Source organism: Myotis daubentonii, chromosome 8 (assembly GCF_963259705.1).
Source record: "Myotis daubentonii chromosome 8, mMyoDau2.1, whole genome shotgun sequence".
In the NCBI taxonomy this organism is placed as follows: Eukaryota; Metazoa; Chordata; class Mammalia; order Chiroptera; family Vespertilionidae; genus Myotis; species Myotis daubentonii.
The window spans coordinates 88,958,793-88,971,712 of NC_081847.1; the positions used below are offsets into that span (position 1 = coordinate 88,958,793).

The window sequence follows — 12,920 nt, forward strand, 5'->3', positions numbered from 1 at the left end:
TACTTATCTGTCCATTTTATGGCCGAGCCAAACAAAGCAGACTGTACACATGTGAGCACGTGTGTGTGCCTCACGGTCCGCAGCCGTTAGAAACTCACCCAGCCTAAGCCGTGCCGGGCTTTAACATAAGCATTAGCAACCCTCCCTGCCCTCCAGGGCAGCCCCAAATGCCAGCCTTTCCCACACGCACTGGTTAATGATTACACTGCCATTACCCCGGCACATTCTCCTCTAGTTCATGCCATTAAGACATGGTTCTGTCTCATTTGGGCGTATTACTCTGATATGAAATACGTTAATATATTTTAAAAATTAGGTGACCTTTAGCATAGAATGAAGTATGATGGCAATTGCTTAATAGAGACCAGGAAGTGAAGTCTAGGCCATCGCTATACCTCGCTTCTCCAGAGTTCACATGGTGTCTGATGATGCAAAATAAATAAAAGGCGCAAGTTTATGGCTTTCACTGTCGGGCACCTCAGTGAAAGTACAAAACATTGGTCAGATTTAACTCCATTTTTCTTTCCACGCAAGGAGAGAAGCACTTTAAGGAGAAATAGTTCAATGTCCTTAAACTCTCTGTCTCAGACACTCACCTAAACTTCAGTGAAGAAACAGCATGAACTTTCCAAAACCATCTGTTTGTTCTTTGAAACGGCACTTGGCTATGGCATTTAAGGACTCCCCAAGCACTTCATCCAGCGAATGGTAAATCCTATTTACCTGCAAAGAGAAAAATAGACTTTTATTTACGTAAGCAGCTCAGACTTACATGTTTATTATAGAAACAGGAAGCCAGATCAGGCCTTCCTAGAGCATGTGGTATTTTACAAATTCTCTCACACACTAATAATGATATGTAATTCTCAATTTAGAGCCTTGGTTTTCATTATAAGCCAGTCGGAGAAGGACAAGTATCACATGATCTCACTCATATGGGGAATCTAATGAACAAAATAAACTGAGGAACAAAATTGATCCAGAGACATAGAAGCATGGAATAGACTGTCGGATCTCTGAGGGAAGGTGGGGGTGGGGTGGGGGTGGGTGGGAAGAGATCAAAGAGACCTTGTATGCACATATGTACCACCCATGGACACAGACAATAGGATGGTGATGGCCTAGAGTGGGGGTCAGGGTGGGAGGGGGTGGAGGCTGGTTAAAAGATGGCAATGGGGGGAAAAGGGGGACATATGTAATACTTTCAACAATAAAGATTTTAAAAAATATTTAGAAAAAGAAACATTGTGCAAGAAGTCATTTTACAGATGAGGATGGTGAGGCCCAGGGGGTGAAGTGATGTGCAAGATTAAGCAACTGGTTAGTAACAGACCTTAGCATAGTGGCCTTGAATCCTGGGCTCTAAACCTAGTTTGATTAAACACCCAGAAATAGAAAAAGATGACATCTTCCATGTTTTCCAAGTAGGCCCTTTCCTGGAATAGTGTGTCACCATAATTTCTATGAAAGCGAAGGAAATTACGGTTGAGTCATAGTGTCCTAGACCAGCACCTCGTCTACTAATTTAAGCTCTAGCAGTTGTAAGTACGTAGGTATAAACCTGAAATTATTTAATGATCCACAGGGTTTATGATGTTTGTAGTCATAGCATAAATAGTAAATAGTTCAGAAAATTGCCTGTTAATGTTTCTTAATGAAGCAGAACGATTTGACAAGCTGTTGCCTTCTGAAAAGACTCGCCTGTGAGATCTTAACTAGATTGGCTCTAGATTTCCCTTCCCAAAGCCGACTAGTCCCTGTCCCTCTGATCCAGCTCCCCTGCTACCATCTCCATCATTAGTGTTTCTCATCATTCTCTCTTCCTCCATCCTTTCCCCTTTCCTTCTTACCAACACACAGGCTGGCTATTTACTATCCCAGGTGCTAGATGGCTGGAAGCAGCAGAGATTTGAAGCTCAGAAACTCCCATGTTAAGATGAAGGAAAAAAGTGGGGAGCAGGGGAGATCACTGAAAATAAAGGGGAGAAGGCATTGGATAGCATGGGGGTGGAGAAGGAAGGGCCAGAGGAGCCTCGCTCTGCACCTGATGAAGGGTACAGGTGCCCCTGATTCCAGCTCCACCCTGTGCTTTCCTCCCCCAAGTGTTTTCTTGAACCCCAGGTTGTCTAAAATGATTACAATAATAATTTAGCTTCCACGGTTTCAGGCATCCTATGATTTTAGATTCAAAGAGAAAATCTATTCAATAATCCCCCCTGCCTCTAATCCGGGTTCTCAGGTGTATTCACTATTGCATGAGATTTATTTAATGGCAGATAAAGAAAATGTCATGACACAATTAACCCTTGTTCTGCCATGTTAGAATCCAACCGTCTCTCCCTGTACTTAGATTCTAGATACACTCATGCATTTGGCATTCTTTGAATTAGATGTATTATTGGGACAGTAGTACTTCAGATATGTTTGCTTTCCTTAAAATACATGCTACCATTTTTTTAAATTAAGGCTCAGCTAAATTAGATTTATGCATCTGGGAATAAGTTAGATATTAAAAACGTAAACCCCCCTCTCATGAATGTAGTTCTCCAAGCTGTAGCATCAAAAAATAAATGGAAATCTTACACAATATTATAGGTGCTTTCTTTTAAGACCACATGTTCTTAAATGAAAGGTACTTTCATTTAAGAACATCCAACTATATCTATATATATATAAAAGCGTAATATGCAATCAACTGGATAGCGGAACGACTGGTTGGCTATGACGTGCATTGACTCCCAGGGGGCAGATGCTCAACGCAGGAGCTGCCCCCAGCCCGCAGGCCCCGATCACTTGGCCAACCTCTTGGTATCTCCCCCCCCCCCCGCGCCGGTAGGCTCTGATCGCCCGATGGGGAATGGGGAACCGGGGGTGGGTGGCAGTGAACATGGGTGGCGCCAGGGCCCCAGTCGCCCTGCTGGTCACCCCACACACAGAGGGCGACTGACAGAGGTGGCAGGGGGTGGGGACGGCTGTTGGCAGGTGGGGAAGATCGGCTCTGATTGCAGGCCAGGCCTAGCGACCCTACCCGTGTATGAATTTCATGCACTGGGCCTCTAGTCTAGCAATAAAGAGACACTCAAGACACCCTTTAGTAATGGCCTCTTAGGATGATGCTACTGGTTGTTGCTCCTCTACCTGGCAGTTTTGGGAAGGATGTTTTGCATTCAATTTTTTCCCCTGGTCCCTGGGTCATCCCAGACTACAGTAGACTTGGAGGCTGAGACAGAGGCACTGCGTTCAAGTCCCCCACAGGGTGGCTCAGGTTGTGCACCTTAACTAGGATCTATGACTCCAATAGAAGTTACAACTTGGATGATATCTTCATCGTAAGCTGGCTTTAGTTTCTGCTGTCCCTCCTCCACTGAGACATGGCCGTCCAGCCTGTTCCTCACAGGCTCTGATCGAAAGCTGCTGTCTGATCCACAGGCAGCTCCAGGCCTCCCCTCTTGGCTTCTGTCCCCTGGAGCAAGCAGAACTGAATCGCATCCATCATTCTTTTCACTCTCAAGCCTCCCAAACTGCAACCAACTTAAAAGCATCAATCCCACTTTCTCCTCTTGCTGCTGCCCTGGACATGGGCAAAGCAAATTTCTCATGTGAACAGTGAGTAGAAACAGAAACACTTTCCTCTCTTTAAATTCTTATTTAAATTCTCCATCAGCCATCACATTCCAGTTTGACTAACTAGATATTAAGTTTAGTGTCATGGGGTAAAATAAAATACTTTCTCCTTTATCCAGCTTCCTAAGGAGCTTTCCGTTCCGGGTCCCGACTGGAGTGAGGAGTCAGTATCTCACCATGGAGCCCCACAAGTGAAAGAAAAACCTTGTTAACTTGGAAGTGCCATCGTTTAGGCCTATGGATTGGATGGAAGTTGCAGGAGGCAGATTTTTGCTCAATAAGAGAACCCCATCAACTTAGAGCACACAAAATAGCATGGACCCCCTAAGAAAGAGAGTACTCTTCACACCAGTGGTGTCGACTTAAATACAGGCTGGAGAATCATTTGTGGTGGTGGGATTTGGTCAAGCACAAGGATGGTGTAAGGAGTCACCCCCAACTGAGATCCTGTGGGAGCTAGCCAAATATTAGATTGGAGTTAATATCCACATTTTATTTAGATTTATGTCTTTACTGATTTACCCATCGAAAACAGCACCCCTTCCTCACTCGCTTTTGCTTGCCCTGATATATTCTTCTGCATAGCGCTACTTAATATTTATTCATTGTCACTGCACACTAGAATATAAGCTCCATGAAGGCAGGAGTTTCATTCACTATTATACCCCTGATGTTCAGAACAATGCCTGACCAATAGTACGCCTGCAGTAATATCTGTTGCATATATATGAAAAGAGAATCCTATATAATAAAGAGGTAATATGCAAATTGACCATCACTCCAACACACAAGATGGCTGCCCCCATGTGGACACAAGATGGCCTCCACAAGATGGCCAGCAGGGGAGGGCAGTTGTGCGCAATCAGGCCTGCAGGGGAGGGCAGTTGGGAGGGACAAGGCCTGAGCGGGAGGGCAGTTGGGAGGGACAAGGCCAGCAGGGGAGGGCAGTTGGGGGGAGGACCAGGCCTGCAGGGGAGGGCAGTTAGGGGTGACCGGGCCAGCAGGGGAGCAGTTAGGTGTTGATTAGGCTGGAATGGGAATGGTTAGGGGGTGATCAGGCTGGTAGGCAGAAGCAGTTAGGGACAATCAGGCAGGTAGGCAGGCAAGCGGTTGGGAGCCAGCAGTCCTGGATTGTGAGAGGGATGTCCGACTATCTGTTTAGGCCCAATCCCTGGCCTAAATGGGCAGTCAGACATCCCTCAAGGGGTCCCAGATTGGAGAGGGTGCAGGTTGGGCTGAGGGAAACTCCCCCCCAACCCATGCACTAATTTTGTGCACCAGGCCTCTAAAATATATATATATATATATATATACACTCTTGAAAATATTCTTTTCTTAAAAATATTTTATCTACTTTCCTGCACATCCCAGCTCTACTCTTGGAGCTATTATACCCAGACCTTGGTGTTCCCACTCCACCCTTGGAGTCCCTTCACTGTAGCACATGTTATCATACGAAATTGCCACTTTATGTGCAACTGAAGGGCAGGGACTGTAGCATTTCTTTCTTCATCATCTTTAGCACGCCATCTTTAATGATAACTAATTATCCTTACTAAATGTTTATCTGATTGATGGTGGAACAATGAGCACACATGAAGCTCAGTGTTTTCTCACTTGGTTCCTACATAGGGTGGCATCAACTTTTTCAGATCATTTCACCGGATTATTAGCTATTGGCCTAAGAATGTCAAAGTGGCATAGGAAGCTACAGCAAAGTGGATGTGAGATTGAGGCCTTCGGACTAAATTCAGAATCACCCCAGACACAAGGCTATTAGCTCAGAGTCAGGGAGAGGACGGCGGGGAGATGGGACTTTCTGGATGCTTGAAAGCTGGAGACTCGGGCACTCTCTCTGTTCCAAGGATTTGTTCTTGTTGATGAAGTATTCTGTCCGAGCACCAGGAAGGTCTCGGATGCCTGCACATATTTCCTATTAAGGTCATAGAGTGTTACTTCTGGCTCCGAGGATAAAGAGGCTTTGGCACTGGGACAGTCTGGCCTTCAGATCCAGTGTGGCCCTATCACAGAAGGGCAAACTCACAAAGTGTGCTGGGCCCCTCCCACCAGGGATTCTGGGCGCCAGGCGAAGTGCTGCTGAGACTGGCTGCATCTGCTTGGTGCTAGTCGGCCACCTCGCTTCTGGGAAGTCTTTAAGTCTTTGGCCAGATAGGCAAATGAACCTCAGAGGACACCTGTAATTTCTTCCCATAAAATTATCGCCCAGGGATTGCAGAGGCATGGACTCTAGTTAACGATTCTATGAATTAAGGCACGAATACAGGGAAAGAAGAGTCCCTGCCTGCTCACTTCCTTGTCATACATCACAGGACCGGAGGACATCTGAGCAAGTGAAAGATGGCAGCAGCAAAGGACTGAGGTTCGCTCTTGACATTTCTAACAGACAGGGATAAAAAAGTTGTGCTCCATCACTTGGGTTAAAATAAGATAACGCAGAGAGAACAACAGCATTTGGACAAAATAGCAGGCAGAGGAATGGACTTACACATCCAGCTCTGAATGGAGAATTTTTTTACAACAGAGAGCGAGAGGCCTGCTGACGTACAGAGACACCCAAGGAAAACTGATGGTGACCCGCCTGTCAACATCGGGTCAGGCGGGTCTTCAGCCAACTGTTGTTCAGGTGCTGGGCAGCAAGCAGGTGTTTGTAAAGGATTTCTCAGCTGTTTCTCGCACAGCCCTTTTTCAGCAATTGTGTTTCCCTCTCTCATGTCTTACTGTAACCTTAAGGCAGTTGCTTTAATGCAGATGATATTTGCATTTTAAAAGAACATTCTCCCCCAGGTTTAATGACTTGAGCTCAGAGAGGAGCGCCATCGCTAAGAAATGAATGAGCAACCATAATTGTGTTGTTTTTTTTTTTCAAAATAAGAAATGGAAAAATAATTATCTATATGCTAGTATTTATGGGAAGGCAGATTTAATTAAAAAAACAAATCAAGAGATGGCTGAAAACTTAGAGTTTTTTTAAAATCAAAGTAACTTTCTTTTTAGGAAGTGTGGAAAATTCAATGCATTATGAAAGAAATAAGTATATCTTTCACAATCCCCCTGTCCAGAGATAATCACTATGCATGTTTTATACATTTACTTCCAATTGTAGAGACATATATATGTATATGCACACACACATATACACCTATAATTTTTAACAAAATAGAGGAATTATAAACTATATATAATTTTGTTTCAAGTTTTTCTAACTTTTTGTATTCTATTATTAGTAATCCATATGTATTCAGCATAAATACTTACTCTTTTATAGCTACGAGATTTTATCAAACTTGCTAATTAAAAATATAACACATGTAAAAGGAGGACCTATGTTATACTTTCAACAATAAAGATGAAAAAAAAGAGGAACAAGAACTACAAAGCAGAAAACAATGAACAAAATGACAACAGCCAAGTCCTTACCTATCAATGATTTTAAATGTAAATTCACTAAACTCCCCACTCAAAAGACAAAACAAACACACACACACACACACACACACACACACACACATATGAGGACACGTGACATCCATCATCACTGAATGCTTCTTTAGTTTATTCGTGGACTCTATATACACTCACATTTACACAGAACACATTTCCGCTACATTTCAGGGTAAGACAGTAGGTCATCATTTTATTTTATAGTAGTGCTTATTTGGCTGTAGAAATCCCTACTGCACAAAACCCATGTTATCCCCCAATATCAGAAAAACGGGCATTTTCTCAGAATACTCTTTAAAAGAGAATGACTATCTCATTTTGTATCTTTTTAAAAATACAACTGCAAAACCAGTAAGTGTCTCATTCACTGACACAATCAGTAAACTGAACTATCTCAAATTTTCTAAGATGAAAATCTCTTTTTATGAATGAAATAGAACACTATGCAACTGACACAGAGTATAGGCCAAAACTACTCTGTAGGAGTGACCTCATGAAAACTTTAAATTCTTTGTTTTGAAATTAATTCCAAGTAAGGCAGAAAGATTAACAGTTTGGCTGACGAAGAAAAATAAAGTTTATCCAAGCTTAAGCCTTTGTCTCTTTACAGCTGAGTACACCTGCTTATTGGTCTAAATAATTGCATTGAACTGTAATGCTTAAATCTAAACTTGTCAAAGATTTTCCAATTAATTTATAAAGACAGAATTTTAAACTAGCCACGTACAGGTATATCTATCATAAATGCTAGTGGAATTTCCATGGTGAAATGTGACTATCGATGTCTTGTTCATATTTTATGTCATTCATTTGTTAAAGTCCTGCACACTTCTAAGAGAATAATGAGACAATGTGATTTGATATGTGTGTCTGATTGAGAATCTTATTTAAAAATGGAGACAAATGATACAGCATTTAATTTTGTATCAGTAAGTTGCCATGTCACTTTGGAGTAAAAAATAAAAATGACACTATCCCCTACATCATAGGTTCTCAACCTTCTTGTTCTGAAGACCTCCTAAGAACTTTTGTTTTTGTGTTCTATCAATATTTACCTTATTAGAAACTGACTTAGAAATTTGAAAAATATTTATTTATAAACTTATTTATGTAATAATTGAAAACCCATTAAATGTAACAAATAATATGTATTTCTAATAAAATAGAAATATTTTCCAAAACTAAAAAAATATAGTGAGAATTAGGGGACGTTTTTACATTTTTGGAAAGCTCTTTAATGTCTGGCATAACAGAAGGAAGATAGCTAGACGTTCAGATCTGCGTCGGCATTTAACCTATCGCAGGACTTAAAGTCCCATTCACACAGACATGCAGCTTGAAAAGGTAGAGCACTTTCATAGCCTTTCAGATAATGTGCACAAGTTGCCAGTTCTTAAAGGTGAGTTGCAATGTGGAATCTGATTCATATCAATGAACTTTGCATAATCCATCACATTAAAACCCATTACCAGCCTCATATTTTGTAGAGATTTTTAAATTTATATGTAATTTTATAACATTGTGAATCTGACCTTTGGGAAGTATTGGTTCACTGAGTGATGCAGATCTTCCAACTGTTGATTCATTTCATTTTCAATAACGACAAGTTATGTTTGTCAGGATCACCATCAATCTCATCAGAAAAATCTTCTAGGTATCAGGAAGCTGTCAAGCTCACAGTGGCAGACACACGCTTCCCAAAACTCTTATTTTACTTCAAAGTTTGAATTTTATCGTTGTCAGAAAATACTGTTAGTTTTCCTCTGAAGTGACAAGATCGCTTCATATATTGTCAAGGAAATCATTCCCAAATCCCATGTCTAAATGACACAGTGTGTCTGCCGGTGGTTTCTCTCAAGTACACGTGTTGTTCTGGGGAAGAAATGGTGTGTTCAGTGTGCACCCCAATCTCACTGCCAGACACCATTGTCCCTCAATATATTTCAAGAGTGCTTTGTGCACACTCCCCATTTCCTCACATGGAATATTAGAAAGATGTGTATTAGAGCCTCAATATTTAATACGATTTTTTGTTGTTGATGATGCTACGAATATTTTTTTACTGCCTCTATGCAATATGTTCTCCCTTATCTTCCTTGAAATTTTAAGAGGTTCACTTGGTCTGTTTTCCCTTTTACCATCTTTTGAGTACCAAAACAAACAAACAAACAAACAAATCCATAACCAAAAAGACCAAAACAGCTCTTAACCACAAGAAAATAACAATGCAAGCTTGTTTATAAGTAACACATGATATCTGGGCTTGGTGTTGGGAAAATAACAGGGGGTGGTAGTAATGGAGTTGAAATGAGTGTGTGCCCTGTTAAGAGAAAGTACCCCCCTTTAGTGGTGCCTTGTAGAGGCACAGGTCCGGGTGGCCACATCTTCCTATTCAGGGTGGAAATCCAGATGTTTCCATGACATGCTCAAATTTATAAATGTTGCCTCAAACTGAATAGGACAAACATGTTGACAGGGTTTGTAGGCTTCCAAATTTAGGATTTAATTTCATGTTCCTTCCATCTCATGGATCAATAGACTTTGCACTTGAATCATCTGTCACCGCTCAATGGGGACCCCATGATGGGAATGGGGTCCAGAGGAGCCCTCACCTCCCTCTAGTGGTTAGAAAGTGCCAAAACAACCAGCTGAGCACACACATTGTTTATTTATTGAAAAGTTTCATCTCTGTGAAACGCATTAAACTCAGCAAAGCAGACTCCAGCTATTGTGCGTGAGATGTGACCCACGTGGTCATTTTGTTGTGAGTCCGTATTAGACTCTGGGATAACAGGCAACAGAAACAAGGAGCCGGGACCTCAGCTCGAGTCAGGGCTGGAGATTCTGAAACCACAGTTCTCTCCCTACCCACCAGGAAAAGAGAAGAATCTTAAACAGGTGTGCCCGACCCGGAGGCAGGGTCGGCAGTACATGCTGTTGGCTGGGAGGTGTATATTGAGTTTTATGTACATAGAGGAGATAGTGTGAAGGATCATCGAGCTAAAGTGGTATCTAGGCCTTCTGGCTAATTGATCCCTACTTTAAGTATTTAATAGTAGCTCAGCACTTATTAATTAATGGAGAGCATCTTATATCCTTTTGCTTAGAAGCTTAGCTTGAGCAAAACATGTTAGGGTGGGAGTTAAATTAAGAATTTTGAATAGGTCAGTCGTATAGAGTGAATAACGGTTTTTGAGAAAGTTAAACAACGGATCCCCTGACAGCCCTTTGGATGCCCACGTGGTCCTAGAACAGGTCCCACATACTGTATGCCTGTGGCTCAAATGCCAGCTCCGAGGGGGGCTCCCTCTGCTGCTCCCTCCCCCGCTTTGCTTGACCTCCTTGGCTCGCTCGGATAAGTTAACGAACTGAAAGACAACCGCTTCTCCAAGCTTAATTCTTCACTGTGCTTTGGTTTTAAAGACAGTTTTTGAGTTGGGAGAAGGTCAGCAAAATCAACCCCAAGGACGCGGATGTTGGTAGGAGGCTGGCTTTTCAGAAGCTGTAGGCGGCGCAGCTGGCGGCCTGGCACGCAGTCCCTGGGGACGCCCCGTTCACCGTGAGTCAGCAGCTGACAACACAGCATGGCGCCCGCTGACATGCAAGGTGATGGGTGCACGTGCTCCCGCAGAAAGCATCCAGGAGCTATTTCTTCTCCAGGTGAATTTAGAAGGAAATCCAGACAGGTCATTCAGGCCCAGAGACTAGTCTGTACAGTGGGGCCTTGAATTACGAGTTTAATTCGTTCGGAGACCGAGCTTGTTAAGGAGCTCGTTAACTCAAATTACTCTCTCAACTCCATGCAAAAAAATCGGCTGAGAGACAGCTGGCATTTCAAAAAACTCGTTAGTGGGGACACTCGTAAGTCAAGGCCCCACTGTATTTGGGTTCATGCGTGTGTCTGTGTTAGAGCCCAGATACGGATACGTATGAATTTCTTTTGTGAAGAAAAACACACTCAGATCGGGAGCTGAAGCGTCAGAAATCTGGCATCGCACGTGGGAATTGTGCTCAGAAGCCATGTTCCAGCCCGGGCTGTCCCTCCAGCAGCTGCCGGCCAGGGCGGCTACTGCGCAGGGAAATGCCCCCCAAGATACGGAGCCGGTAAGCGAAAGGCATGGGCGACACCTCACCAGCAACTCCACACTGAGCACATGCTGGAATGATAATATTTTTGATATATTGGGGTAAAGAGAATATAATTGAAATCATTTGACCCGTTTCTTTAAATTGTTTAATGTGGCCACTAGAGAAATTTACATTACATACCAGTATGTGGCTCACAGTGTATTTCAATTGTCCAGTGCTGCTTTAGAAGGTGATACTGATATCATTTCCTTCCAGTATCTCTCCTCGCTCTCCCTCAGACCCTCGCCTCCTCTTCCTCTCCCCCTCCCTCTCCCCCTCCCTCTCCCCCTCCCTCCCGCACGCATGGAAGGGATAGAAAGGGGCCATGGCAGCGGGGCATTTGAAAAATACAGGCCTCAGGCAGTGCCCTGGGCGTCCTGGATCTGCCTCTTGCTTCAACAGTGTTTGGAGGGATGGACCAGGGACACCCCTTCCTCCAGCCTCCGGCCTCCCTCCGGCCTCCCTCCCAGTCCCCATGGACAGACCACCTCTGCCATCCTCGGCCTCCGGACCAGCCCACACCGGTTTTGACCTGACCTCCTTATTGCCCCCAACCATGAGCGCCCAAATTCGTGGGGATTATTATTCCCGAGGCGGAGGCTGCCGCCCGCCTGGCCAGCTCCCCTGCGGGCCCCACACCCACCTCTCTCAGGGCCTCTGTTTCCTCCGCGACCATGTGGCTCTGGAGGGCGAGTTGGCGGAGAAGCGGGAGGGCCCAGCGTCTCATAAAGGCGGTGGCCGCCTTCTCTCCACGACGGGCAGGAGCCCCCCAGGATATGGGCAAAACTCAGGCCGCCATGGAGGCCGCCCTGGCCCTGGAGAGGAGCCTGACCCAGTGGGTCTGCAGGTCCTGGTTCTCCCCGCACAGAGCTCCGCTCCGTGACTTCCCAGAGAACCACTTCCGGGGCGAGGAGGAGAAACTCATCAGGAAGATGGGCGACACCTGGCTCCCCTCTGCAGGCTGCCGGCCCCAGGCTGGGCGGGGCTGGGCTGGGCTGGGCGAGTGTCTCTTCCGAAGGCTCCCCCTCAAGCACAATTAGGAGCCTGTGGAGCTCAGAGGCCTTTGAGGGGCCCTCTGCACCCCCCTTGGTGTCTGGCTCCTGCCTGAGCCTCTCCCCCAAACCACTAGGCATTCTCTCCCAGGGAAGCCCTCCCATGCATTGGACCAAATGGAAATAAAGCTTTTTGCCGCTAAATAAATAAATTAAATAGGCTTCAAAATTCCATGGAAGGGGCTGATGTGCAGATACCAGGTCTCTGTGCCAAAGAATGGGCCCAGCCCAGGCCAAGCCCTGAGTGAAGTCCGTGCTATCAGCAGGCCTTGACTTTGGAGCCAGGAGTGAAAGGGCACCTGTCATAGCTGATGTAATTCTGTCCGCTCTACTAAGAACGAAAGGGCACAGCCAGAGCTGGTCAGGAGGGTCTCCTTCCCCTTCTTAAAGAGCCACACGAGCTCCGCGGAGGCGAACTGGTGCAGCTTCCTGAACTTGTCACGTCTGTTTGAGTTGGATGCTCTCAAGAATGATTTGACTGTGTCGGTCAAGACTGCATCATACACAGTGGGCTAAGATGTCGACTTAATAAAGTTTCTGATAAAAGCACAATCTGGGCACTAATTTGACTCTTTTTTAAATCAGCCGATGAGAAATCGTACTTTCTAGAATGTGGGGTTTTGTTTGTTTGCTTGTTTTGGGCAGGATTTTGCC

General features: G+C 44.5%; 1 protein-coding gene across 21 annotated transcripts in view; it reads right to left on the reverse strand.

Annotated features, from left to right (window-relative positions):
* DTNA (dystrobrevin alpha) overlaps positions 1-12,920 on the reverse strand; it is a 308,637-nt gene that overhangs the window by 159,007 nt on the left and 136,710 nt on the right. For all 21 annotated transcript variants that reach the window (XM_059707355.1, XM_059707354.1, XM_059707356.1 and 18 more), the window contains exon 2: positions 597-723. The gene's annotated coding sequence lies outside the window, so the exon portion shown is untranslated. The remainder of the gene's footprint in view (positions 1-596; positions 724-12,920) is intronic.